Source organism: Leopardus geoffroyi, chromosome A1 (assembly GCF_018350155.1).
Source record: "Leopardus geoffroyi isolate Oge1 chromosome A1, O.geoffroyi_Oge1_pat1.0, whole genome shotgun sequence".
Taxonomy (NCBI): Eukaryota; Metazoa; Chordata; class Mammalia; order Carnivora; family Felidae; genus Leopardus; species Leopardus geoffroyi.
The window spans coordinates 205,276,060-205,290,129 of NC_059326.1; the positions used below are offsets into that span (position 1 = coordinate 205,276,060).

Here is a 14,070-nt window from a genome sequence, read left to right on the forward strand (position 1 = left end):
TTTTCTTGAGAAAAAATGGGGGAGATATTTAATCTCAAAAGATTGAATTTGAACAGGGCAGTGGTGATGAAGAAAAATAATTCACACCCCACCCTCTCACCAATCATCAATAAACACGATTGAAGTGGCTTCTTGTAAGAAAAAGCTCTAAAAATTTAGAACTGAGAAAATTTAAACCTGATGTTTCCATTTCCTTCCAACTTCTCCTGTGTCTGTTGCAACACTTGACTTTTCTTCTGCATCTGTGCCTGTGGATTACTGGATTGCTGGCACCATGGGCTCCCTGACTATTCCTCTTGGGATTATGAGGCCCACTCGGGGCATGGCTGAAACTGAGCTCACCCCTACCCTGCCCCTCTCTTGGCCCCAGTTGCTCCCTCTCTGTACATCCTCACTTCTGTCAAAATTATTATCAATTCTCCTGTCATACAAGCTCGAAAGAAACCTCAGTGAACCCTACCAACTCTTTCTTTCCTACCAAATTTAGCCTGCTCCCAATCCTCTTGATTCCCCCTTTATAATGTTCACACTTATCCTGTTTCTCTCCCTCTCTTCCACTCCCACCCACCCATTCTGAGCTCTCTGCAGGGAATAGTGGTTAGAGCAGGGGCTTCAAATTCAGATACCTAGACTGCACTGCCAGCTCTGAAGCCTCCTAGCTGGGTAACTTTCAGTGGTGAAGTGTCTGAACCTCAACATCATCATTTTATTTCTAAACTGGGCATAACAATATTGCCCACAGAATTGTTATGTGGATAAGATAGCATATTCAAAACGCTTAGCACCGTGTCCCATACAATGCTCACAGTGACACACAGAAATGCAGTCACTAGAGTGACTGTAACAGTTATAACAGTTCTTATGTGAGCTTCATAAGTGTAGCTTCAACTTTCATTTGCCCCTTATATACAAATATTCACTCTCATCTATAATCTTGTATTCAAAATTCTATTTTACTTTTTCATTTATAATCTTTATTGTTTTTAACGAATGATTCATCCTCTGCTCCAGATGAGAAAGAACCCTGTGGAAAGAGAAAAGCAAGAAGTATTTCCTTCCACATTGACCGTGTAGGGGTAGTGGTGAAATTTATTCCTTTGTGCAAATGTCAGGAAAATAGAGAAGGCTCTGTCCTTTCTCCCACAGTAGTATTTATATATCCCATTTAAGTTTCTAGGGTGCTTTCACATTTGTCATTTCTCTGAACCCTAGTGTTATGGATCAAATTGTGTCCCAGCTCCAAATTCTTACGTTAAAGTCTAAAACCCCAATACCTCAGAATGTGATATTATTTGGAAATCGAGTCATGCATATATAATTAGTTATGGTGACATGATTCTGGAGTAGAGTGGGCCCCTAATCCAAGATGACCAGAGTCCTTATGAGAAGGGGAAATCTGGACACAGATGCACACACTGGGAGAACATCATGTGAGCATGAAATCACGGGTAATGCAGAAGTCAAGGAACACCAAAGATGGCCAACAAACTACCAGATGCTACAGAGAGGCATGGAACAGATTCCTCTTCGCACCTCAGAGGAAGCATGGCCTTGTTGACACCTTGACATCAGATTTCTAGCCTGAAGAACTATGAGATGATACATTCCCATTGTTTTAAGCCACTCAGTTTGTGGTAGTCTGTTACGGCAACTAGCAAATTAATATACCCGCAAAGATGCTATGAGACAGAGCAGATGGTGACTCTCAAGCTGGCTAGGGTCTGGTGGATGGGACCAGGCAAGGTGAGAGCAATGAGTGGTGCCAGGCATGTCATGGGACCAGGTTGGATCCTTATGCAGCACCTCTGTTTCCTTCTCTGCTCACGTCTGGCAAGGAAGGGACTAGGAGGTTAGATTAGAAAAGGAGGTTTGAGTTAGCCTCTGAAAAGCCTGAAAGTACGGGTAGCTACATCCCCATTTGCTGAAGGTCCATCTTACTACAAGGGAGGGGAGTTCTACAGGGATGTTAAAGAGTGGAAGGTTTCTTGCTCCCAGCCCAACCAGCCTGGGATGGTTTTTAGTTTGTAGAATTTTCCATCTAACACAATTTCCCAGTACACTGGATCCTCATACTCAACCAACACACTCCCTGTTGCTTTTAATCCACAGGCCAGAACAAATCATAATCATGCTTTTAAAGGCATAACCATACCAATACCATACCAATAGGTATAGAACATATGCCGGCACTGTCTTATTTTCTACTTCTGAGGCTTTTCCTCTTTAATTGTGAATTTATGACTGTTTAATTGATAACTAAATGCCCGGAAGTCTGATATCAAGATAAGTAAGATTTTATTTTAATCAGAAAATAATTCCTTTCAAATTTACCATCTGAAAAGCATGCAGGTCTTATCCCTTGGGAGCTAATTATGGTACCTTCATGATGATGAGAATGGCAGCTCAGCTTGACCCAGGAAACAGATCATGCCCTAGGTAATATAGACCATTTTTTTCCTTTATACAGACACTACATTCCCACAATGCTAACTACTTTTTCCCACAATACCAATGTGAAGACACCTGAAGATACCAGACAATCTGAAGACACCTTGTTTTCTCAATGCCTTCTTCACAGTCTTCATCTATACATCTCCATCTACCCTCCTCTTTGTCTTTCTGAAAAAATGCCCATTTATCTTTTTATCAGCTGGATCATTTCTTTTTTCTGTGAAGCTTCCCCTGATCCACCCCTTCATGCCCCTCCTCCACCCTTACCCCCTAGACAGGCAAGACTGAGGGACTCTTTCTAGCCTCTCATATCACCAAGGAAAGAAATGGAAGCCGGGCAGATTTGGCCATGGAAGATCTGTAAGAGACCATGTTAAGGGTTTGCAGAGTGCTGAAGTATGTTAGGCTCAGTGAGGGTAGAGACTGGGAGACTACTGTGGTGGTAGCATTTAGGACAGGGAGCAGATGAGGTGACAGAAAAGGAAAAGTGAGTCTAACATGACTGAGATTTTGATCCTGGCTGACTTAGGGCACGTGTCACAAACTTGTTCTGTAAAGGTTCAGATACTAAATATTTTAGGTTCTGTGGGCCATAGAGTTTCTGTCACAACTACTCAACTCTGCCACTGTGGAACAAACACAGCCACAGACAATATATTGATGAAGTGTGACTATGTTGCAATAAAATTTAATTTACACAAACAAGTGGTAGATCAAATTCGGCTTGTGGGCTATTGTTGCAAACCCAATTGACAGGATGGGGGTTTCGTTATCACAAATAGAGGCTCTAAGTGCTAAAGCCTGCAGATGAGGACAAACTGGCAGAGGTGGGACTCAGCTGAATTTGGATGAGCCGAGTCCGAGATGCCGGCATGATTTCAATATGAAAGGGTCCAGTTTGGAACAGACAACTGAAAAAATCAAGATGGACACAAGGCTGACGTATTAGTTTTACTTTAAAATAATTTCTATAGGAGATAATGTATATAAAGCATTTAAAAGATATGAAGTTATGCTTGTTACAGTTTCCAGAATTCAACTTTCATGTGCAAGTCATTTGAAGAAGGCCTGCAGTTTGAAACTAGCAAATAAGGAGTCAGGGGCCCCCCTTAATGTCACTGATTCGTCAACATAGGACTCTAAAATAGTAAGTCTCCTGTGGCAACTTGAAAACAAGCCAAATAAAAAACAAAAGCTGCTCTTTCCCCTGTTTCCTCTATCCTCCTTAGCAGTAACCTAAGCTAGGGTCATAGGGATTATCTGAGATTTCTTATTCTCCTTTAGGATACTCCTTCTATTCATTTGGCTTACTTCATATTTTTAGTATTTCAGATGCTGATCTTTCCTCTTCATTGCTGCTGCCTTACTTTTAGACTCCCATTAGTTTTTGCCTGAATCACTACAATAATCATTCTCCCAATCCTTGACCTTATCTTATACTACTACTAATATTATCATAATATTATTAAATACTAATAATCCCTATACTAACACTCACTCTTGCATTCTCTGTGCTGGGTTTACCATTGACTTCAGAGATGCACTTGAAGAATGTGTGTTTCCCTTCTCTATAAGACGCTATTGGTCCAAAGAATCTGCTTCCAAAGGGAGAAGGCTTTCACGAGGGAAAATAACTGGTTCTTCCTGGTCACTTTTGCTCCCTTGTATCAAGACCAGTAGTTAGGCAAGGAAGAAGCACCGTCCCAACAGAAATAATTGACCCTAATGACCAGGAGACAGTAGGGATGTTTGTTACACACTGGTAACAGGGAGAATATATTTGGCACTCAGATGATTCACTGTGGTGTCTCTTGCTTCTCTCCTAATTTTGATAATAAATGGACAAATGCAGAAGCAGGCTTGTCCAATTGTGACAATAAATGGACAAGTACAGAAGCTGCACTTCTAAACTTAAGGATGAGAGTCAGGGTCACCCTCTCAGGTAATCCCCTTAGACTAGCAGAGGTACTAGACTAGCAGAGAATAAGAATAATCTAGAATGGGTAGTCAAGCAAAAAGATGATAAGAATTAGTTGCAACTCTGAGACTAGCTATAATCATGGAGACTCCAGTTTTATTCTGCTAGCTTTTCTTATGTTAAGTCTTCCTGGAAAAGAGATGAACCAGAATCCTGGAAGAGTTCTTCTCAGTGGGGATGAAACAACCAGATCTGAGTGATGTAGGGGGTGAACTCTAGTGGATGCTGAGGTGCACAGCCTAGGTCCCCTCTGCAGGACTAAGGTCCCCACACTCCTGCCTGACAGGAGTGTTGCCTGTTGACTGCTCCAAGCTGGGGCCTTCCTCAGGGTATAAAACCTAGCCCCTGTTTTAGTTTGGGATATAGCTAAAGAACTAAACCAGCCCAAGGGCTCCTGTGGGAGTGGCTGATGCCTCTGTTGCAAACTCATCAGTTCAACTTCTTCCCCTGCCCAGTCCTGCTTCCCTTACTCCCTTATGAGTACTGTTCCTGAAGACACTCCACAATAAGCCACCCACTTGCAAATCCCATCCCAGCGTCTCTTCCCCTGGGGTCCCAACCTATGACATCGATATTACAACATTTTCCAAGTGGATAGGTACCATTTCAAGTCTTGGAATCAAGTACGCACATTTTTTATTAATAAAAACTGTGTTCTTGATTCTTTCAAAGTTCAGAACCTACAATGCTTCCTATCTATGGCAGCCTCTCTGCTCACAGGCCCAACTAGTTCAGTCACTGTTCATGGCTTCTCCTCAGGCACATCATTTAAATTCTTTGGCCTCATTTTAAGCCAGCCAGGAAATTGAGCCCAAACTCTAGCCTGGAGACCTTTGAAAATCATGTTAGAGCCATATTAATTCAATTTCTATTACTTTGGTTATATTTTATGATATATTTAAAACTGTCACTTTTTAATCATCCTGATTTTCATTGTTAAAAGATGAATGATGTACTCTAACCTGATTCAATCAGCTGGACCCAATATGTGAGATGAAAGCCATGTAATGTTGAAAATGCTGCTGACCAAATAAAATTTTCCAGGATACAAAACAAGTAGATTAAGGAGGTCAATATTTTGCTTCATGGTCACTTTACTGCAATTGTCCGTGATGAAGATAAATGTAGTCTGAAATTGTGTCCATGTTATGTAGTCAGTCAATACATCCTAATATGGAGGAAGTGCACTTATAAGGTGAATATGACCTTTGGCATTTGATGGTGTTTCAAAGTACTTCCAAGTAAGACTGTCCACTTAATTTGTGGAACTCAGTGCAAAATGAAAACACAGGGCTCTTGTTGAAGAATTCTCAAGAATCTTTAAGATAACGACAGTAGAGCATTAAAACCAGCACAAAGCCCTTCTAAGCCAGGGGCTCTGTGCAGACGCAGAGGTCTCATGTCCATGAAGCCAGCTCGGGCCCTAACCTTATGATTCACTTAATTTGTTCTAGAATTTTATTTGATATTTGAAAAAGCAAACACGTACTGGAGGGGAGAATATAACTGTAACCAAGAAAGGAGGTAAGCATATTTTATCATATTATTGTCTAAATAACTGCTATGGAAAATAGCATTGCATTTTTTAAAATTAATTTATTGATTCTGAAAGAAAGACAGAGAGAGTAGCAGGGAGGGGCAAAGAGAGAGGGAGAGAGAGAATCCCAAGCAGGCTCCATGCTGTCAGCACAGAGCCCAGTGTGGGCTTGAATCCACTAACTGTGAGATCATGACCTGAGCCGAAATCAAGAGTCAGATGCTTAACTGACTGAGCCAGCTAGGCACCCCATAACATTATAATATTTTTTAAAAATGTTTCATTTAATATTTTTAACTGTTAATTACTCAAAATCTCAAAAATCAAATTAGTAATACGTTTCATGGATATGTAGGATTTTAAGGTTTAAAAGGCAATTGGTCTGCAGATACTTACTTTGGAGAAGGAAGAAATTATCAAATTTTTCCTTTTATGTAAATGAGCCTATGAAATGAGCCTATACTGTACTTTCTACTGAGAAAAAATTATTTAGGAAATATTTGTCTTTCTGTGTCTGGGTTATTTATTTCACTTAGCATAATGTCCTCCAGTTTCATCCATTTTGTTGCAAAGGGCAAGACATCCTTTTTGGTTGAGAGATTTTATCATGAATGGATGTTGAATTTTTTCAAATGCTTTTTCTGCATCTATTAAAATGATCATATGATTTTAATTCTTCATTTTGTTTATGTGGTATATCACTTTTACTGATTTGCCTATGTTGAACCATCCTTGCTTCTCAAGAATAAATCCCAATCGGTTATGTGTATAACTCTTTCTAATGTGCTGTTGCATTCAGTTTGCTATTATTTTGTTGAGAATTTTTACATCAGGGATGCTGGCCTATAGTCTTCTTTTCTTGTGGTGCATTTGTCTGGTTTTGGTATTGGGTGATGTTGATCTGACAAAATGAGTTTGGAAATATTCCCTCTTCTATTGTTTGGAAGAGTTTAAAAAGGATTCTTTTTTAAATGTTTGGATTAATTCACCTGTGAAAGCCTCTAGTCCTGAAATTTTCTTTTTAGGAGGTTTTGATTACCGATTCAATCTCCTTATTTGTTACTGATCTGTTCAGGCTTTCTATTTCTTCTTTGGTCAGTCCAGGTGGATATATGCTTCTGGAATTCATCCATTTCTTCTAAAGTGTCCAATTTATTTGTGTGTCATTGTTCATAATAGTCCTTTATGATCATTTTTATTTCTGTGGCGTCAGTTATAATCTCTCCTCTCTCATTTCTGATTTTCTTTAGGTCTTTTCCATTATTTTCTTGATCAGTCTAGGTAAGGGCTTATTGACATTGCTTTTAGTTTCATTACTTTTAGTTTCACTGATTTTTTTCTATTGTTTTTGTTGTTGTTGTTGTTGTTCTCTATTTCATTTATTGCTGTTCTAATCTTTGTTATCACCTTCCTTATGCTAACTTTGGGCAAGTTTTGGAGCTTCTTGGAAGGAAGGGACAAACAGAAAAAAATTACTTGAAGGTGATTTATACAGTGGGAAATTAGTGGTATATGAATTATATGCTCTTTGGAGGGTGAGGCCATTTGTAATTTGTGAAAACCCAGGCAATTTGTGCTGTTGGTTCCTTAAAATAGTTTTAAAAAGAAAAACTGGCCATATTTAACCAAGTATAATCTTCTCTGAGGAAGTACTCCAATCCCACTCTTACCCAGTGACATTTTCTGGCTCTGTTAATGTTTGGGCAGATGAAGAAGGAGTCACAATGACACAATAAATTAATACACTTCCAAGAGACTCTTGTGAAATACTAAAGTATACTACCAAACCAGAAAAGGCTACTTACACATTATTCATGTTGATAATAGTATTTAATTTTTTAAACTTTTCTGAGGATCCAGAGGAATACTTTGTGAATTATACCTCATGAAATGAGAAAGATAATTCAGTTCTAATGGTTTTTACATGGCCAAGTGATGCATTTTCAAATTTGGCAACAATCTATAAATATTGTAATTCTCATGCTTGGATGATGATCAGTAATTAGAAGAAGGGAAGGCAGGAACACATGTCTCACTGAGGAGCTTTTCAAATGAGCAGATTCCCCATCTTCTGCCAGAAATTGTGACCACTGTGTCCAGAGAGTTGCATGTCCACATGCAACATGCATAGTAGATGATTCTCATGCAAATGGCCCATACTCTTAAATACACCAGAAGAAACTCTACCTGCTGTAATCAGTCCAAGGAGTATCTGTTTTGCTTTTCCATTCACTTTTTAGGTCAGTTAGCATGATTCCATCCTCTTCTTTAGAGCTATTGATTTAGAACATTCATGGGTGTGACCCCAAAAGAGATCATTTAAAAATGGTCCTGGGGGATTATAATAATCCATTGGTTTCCTACTGGATTTGGTATCCAGTGCCCCAGAGCAGTGTTTGTCAAAGTTGATTCAAGAATCACTTGTATCAGCACCACCTTTGAGCTAGATAAAATGTAGATTTTGGGGCTCTATCTTTAGGCTCATGTACTCTGAGTTGAGACCTATAAAAAATAATTTTTAACTAGCTCTGTCCCTGATGTCTGAGAATATCCCGGTAAACAGTTTGTTCCTGGTAAAGCAACAAAGGATCAAAACTACAGTAAAAATAGTTACAGGACTGGTTGTCCTACTAGGCATGTCAAAGATTCAGATCAGACAGAGCATGAAAACCAGCAGGATGCCAGCTTCACATTAGGCGGGTGTAAGAGAAATGGGCTTACTCAATAGTCTATAATTAAAGAATAAGGGGGAAATGGTGAGAATCAGCAAGAGGCATTCACAAGAGGACACAGAGGTCTCTCTGGGGAGTTCTAAGGACTGCAGTCTGAGCAGAAGGATGAATTCAAGAACTGCAGAGCTCACTTTCAGAGTTAGAGTTTAGTCATAGGATAATGAGATGATTTTTTTTATTAACAGGTTTTACTTTCAGAAAAAAATGGAAAGTTTTACATTGGAAGTATCCCCTACATTTTATGTTCAAATAGGAGGAAAAGTAATTACCTAGATCAAATTAAATAAACATAGATTTACCAGTTATAGAGTGAGCTCCTTTAGGGCAGAAATTGATCATTTTGATTTCCTTTCCTTATTTTCATTTTTAAAAAATTGTATTTAAATTCAAGTTAGTTAACATATGTAGAATTTAGTGATTCATCACTTACATATAACACCTGAGATATCTTCATTGTATTGTCTTAGGGCTCTTTGGTTTGAAAAATAGTCATTCAGGCTAACTTAAACAAAAGGAAATTTACTGTAGGAATGCTCATAGAGTGAAAACCAGATGAAATATACAAAAATGCAAGGGCTCAATGCTGGAGATGGAAGAGGCTCTAAATGCCTATAAACAGAAAACTTAAAGACTGTCACTCTGGTGCCCTGCCATTAGCAACACTCAGCTGCTCTCAACCTGTCTGGAGTGTTCTAGGTTTTCTGCTTTAAAATGAGTATTTTTTTCCCTTTGATTTCCATTCAGTTTTTCAAACAGGGAATCTAACTGCCTAAGCCAATTGTTGGTCTGTTTTTCTCCAAGTTGGCCAACGTACAGATCAGGTTGCCAACATGGGTCTAATTTTTGCCATGGCAGAGGATGGGGACATGGAATTGGGATTCAGGCATATGCATCAAAATGACTACTTTGGAAGCTAGGGGTGTGGGGGACATAGATTCCTTTAAAATACAGAAGGCAGGCAGCAGATAGGCAGAGTAAACATGTTTGGGACCTTCCTCTTTTTACGTGAATCACTTAATGTCAGCATTAGTTTTTACCTGGGAACATGATAATTTTGCTTGACCTTTCATTTTGGGGCACATAAGCAAAACAGGCAGAATGGCCTGGCTAGAAATTCAGGGAAAGGGCTGGAACCCTGATAGCTAGACAGGACACTGTCTGGTGGCTGAGACTTAGGAAGACAGAGCTCATTGTTTTGGCCTATATTTCAACAAATTTGTATACCTTGGAATTAGGTCTACACAAACAAATTGATAGGTTTCTACCTTACTTTTCATTTCAATCTTTTGTGGAATTCAGGTAAGTATGTGTGATTTCAGACTATGCTTCAGTACCTTTCTGCCAACTGCAACACTACTGACTTCGAGATTTCAAATCTTGCTAAAATTACAATGACTTCTTTATGGATACATCTCAGGAGATCTATATAATTTTCTCTCCCTCACTTTGGTAGTTGGTTGGAAAAAGTCCAAGATATGCCACATTTTCCATGTCTCAGTATGACAGATGTTTTTGTTTGTTGGTTTGCTGGTTTGTTTGTTGCTTATATTCTATAGTCATAGTCAATCCTTTTGAGACTTAGCAAAGGTCAATTTTATTTAGACTTGTAAAAATGTGAGGCATTACAGTCATTGGTCTTCCCTTATGACAACTAATTTTCCACTTCTTTCATCACAAGAAATCCTAATCTGTAGGGAATAAGTTTAGGAATCCCCTGGGCTTACACCAATGGGGTAACAAGGCATAAAGAAGTACAAAGTCATTGGATGCTCACACCTAAGTGTGGGTAAACAAGATTAGCACACCAGAATAGGGAGGTGAAAAGGCACCAAGAATAGGGAGGTGCAAAGGCACCCCAGAATAGAGAGGGGGTGCAGAGGCCCCAGAATATAGGGGGGGCAAAGGCCCCCAATACAAAGGTATATGAGGTAAGCATGATTCAGGGCGAAAACAACCCCCCAATTTAGTACTATAGCAGAAAGCTGCTTTCACAGGAAGGAAGGACCAAATTAGGTAAGCAGGTAAATAGGGCTATAGACCACACGCTGAGGGGCAGTTGATGCTCCCCAGAGTGGAGCTGATTAACAAAAGAAAAGATGCCTTGTTAACCCTGAGGTTATTCCCCTTACCTGTCTTATCCCCTAGGCTAGCTAAGATGAACAGACACAGCACCTCCTGTCTGCCTTTAACAACCATCTGCCCGGTGCCAGGATTTTATTTTATATTAACCCAAACCCCAAACACCATATATCTTCAAAAGCCCCCTTTTCCCTCATGCCCATGGTCTCTTTGTGCATGCCCATCACGTTTGTAAGCCTTCTGATCCTAATAAAACCGTGGCAAGGACACTTACTCAGGGCTCTTGTTTTCTCCTGGACCTTAGCCATCTCTCACTTTTCATTCTGCATCCCACTGTTTTGCTGGCCAAAAGAGAACTTCAGACTTAGAGTCTACGACACTAATCCTACATTTTCTGTATGCCTTTGAGAAATATCAGTGACTGGCTTTCTGAGGCTAAATTAGAAGAATAATTATTAAATTATTAATTAATGTGTATTAATTAAATATATAAATTAATAATGATTAAATTATATCAAATATTTTCAATAATGAAGAAAGGAAAAAATATGGCTAAAAGGGTAAAGGTGAAACATCTAGAAGTAAAAACATTGCATCATATGTCCAGGAACCAGAGTCTAGTCCCAGCTGTGACATTAACTCTGTCTTCTTGGACAAAGTCACCTAAAACTCTTGAAAAATTAAGGAGTTACATTCGTTCTGTAAACTATACAGTATGAGAAGTTATTTTGGGAATATATATGCATATATATGTATGTATTTATGTGTATATATAAAGAGTATGTCTATATGTATATGTGTGTACGTGCATATTTAATATATATGTAATATTATCTAGGTAATATATATTACATATATAAAATACATACACAATGTATTAAAATGTAATGTGTTATATTTAATATATATTACATAAGTAATCATATATGTAACATGTTGTTTATATATACAAAGAAAACTCAAACTTTCTATATGATTTCTTTGTAAGCTCAAGCTCCCTCTTTGGAAAACCCAGGACTATGTGCTAAGGACTTTGAATTCAGTCAACAGTCAATGTCAATTAATCTATGCATCCATCCATCCATCTATCCATCCATCCCCCCATCCATCCACTTAGTGTTCCTCAAACTCTAAGGTGCTAGATAGTGACACGGTAAGGTTTGATATGTGAAAGGAGAGGAAATAAATCATTCCAACTCTATTTTGTTATTGTTTGTTTGTTTGTTCCTTACTTTAAGTCCTGGGTTTCATTTTATGGAAGGAATTGAGGCAATATGTCCCTTAAAGGAAGTAGCATGTATCCTTATCTATCCCTAAGAACTACTGGGGTACTCAAAGATATTTGAAAGCATGAATAGGTGAACGTATGTGTGAATGTACTTCAGAGACCAAAATGCTAGAAATTTCTCTATGATCTATGCCTTTTGAAGAGCTCCTGTCCAAAGTTTACTATGACTGACAAAACCAGGGACTTGAAGAATGGAATATTTCTCATTCCTCTTTTGTTCAGATTTTACTATGTTTGTGCAGTGGAGGACATTGGAGAGCAGAGAAAGAAGAGGAAAATGGAGGGAAGAATTGAGAAAACATTTTGGAATGTTGTATGCATGGTCAAAAGAGGTCAAAAGTTAAAGAACCCAGATGGTGCATCAGAATGGCATTACCACTAGCTCTCTCAAGCCCTCCCCCCCCACCCCCCACTTCAAACCCAAATCTCTTCTCTTAAGAATAATGAAAATGTTATACTGATGACATGGATGAATACTAATCCATGTGAAATATCAATTTTGTAAAGACAATTTAGAAATAAAAATTTTTCTATCCAAATTCCTCATTCCTGTGGCTAGTCAAACTTTCCCTAGATTTAAATAATAGCAAAGGAGAGAGCAATATTTATAGTTGACTTTGTCATTGTGGGAACACAAGCAACCTCAGCCTGAAGGATGCTGAGACTTCAGAGGCAACCAGGCAAAGAAAGGAGCATATGTTAGGACAAGCTGGCATAAGAGAACTGGAGAGAAATGTAAACCAGGCTACTTGTGGTTGTCTTTGCAAAGGCATTTAGATTTTAAGTCGTTTTTTATTGCAGCTAGCATCCAATTACAGTGACGTGGCCATGGGAGCTTAAGGACCAAGCACTGCCACTTTATTTTTTTATTGTTGCCTATATGTTATAAAATGGGTGAGTTTAATGCCTAGATCTTTGAGTATATGATTTGTTCTGGAGGCATGATAATCTCACATCCTTTCATAAATGCCATCTAGTCATCCTCATGTGGGCGCTCAGTGAAAGTCTATAACATTATAAGAAATGGAGTTAAATAAAATGCATTTGAATTTTAAAAGCTGCCCTTTATTGCCCATGAAATACCCAGAGGTCTCCTTTTAGCACAAGAAGTCTCTTTTACACTTACAGACAATGGTAGCTATTGCAGACCATTATAGAGTTAAGTTAGCACTTAGGTAAAATTTGGTCATTTTATAAAATCCTAAGGAGTCTATGATGTTTCCGGTTGTCAGAAAAGGTTCTGAAAAGTTATCTATGCTGCTGACACCATGCACGTAAAATTAGGTCCTGAAATGTAGCTTGGACTCGTTGCAAACTGAAATCTTTTCAAAGGTGAAAACACAGGAAGAAGGGATCAAATCAAAGAGTAACCAAATTTGACAACTGCCACAAAGAGAAAAATGGGAAAAGAAATGACACTTTGTGTTTGATCTTGATCATAACATGGAGAAGTTTCCTCCTAAAAAAAGTGGCTTGAATTCCCCCCTTTAATTGATTGGCAAATAGACAATGCTACACCTGTAAGCAGTCAGGTAATAAGAGCAATTAAAAATCAACCCTTCCATTTAAATAAGACCTTATCAAAACTTGCTACCAGAACTTCCCTTTTGAAACAATTCTTTTCAAAGGTTAATTTCAACTGACAGTTGGATATTTAGCATTCCTTTGTGGAAGTCATTTCAATTAAAAATAGGAATTTGTGCCTTGGGCCCAATTACCCCCCCCCCCCCTTTCTGAATTACATCCATAGTAACAGGAACAGCTCTTTCTACCCTGGAACATATTTAACCTGGTGTCAAATCCTGGTATAAATCTAACATAGTAATTCCAAAATTTTTCTGAGCCTCCTCTTTGAGAATCTGATGAGAGCAAAAGTAAGAATTCATATTTACACAACAGCTTGTCAAAAGTTCAAAAAGTTAAAAAAAAAACTTGAAGCCCTTCATAACTCAACTGAAAAATTCCTGAAATAGAGCCTTTGCACTAAAATGTCTAGATGCCCAGC

The 14,070-nt window shown here is 38.5% G+C and overlaps 1 long non-coding RNA gene across 1 annotated transcript; it reads left to right on the forward strand.

Moving 5' to 3' along the window:
* Positions 1–1,652: 1,652 nt before the first annotated feature.
* Positions 1,653–13,752, forward strand: LOC123577166. Its single transcript, XR_006701740.1, has 3 exons — positions 1,653–2,436; positions 5,884–5,953; positions 12,288–13,752. It is a non-coding gene; the product is annotated as an uncharacterized LOC123577166 (long non-coding RNA).
* Positions 13,753–14,070: the final 318 nt, after the last annotated feature.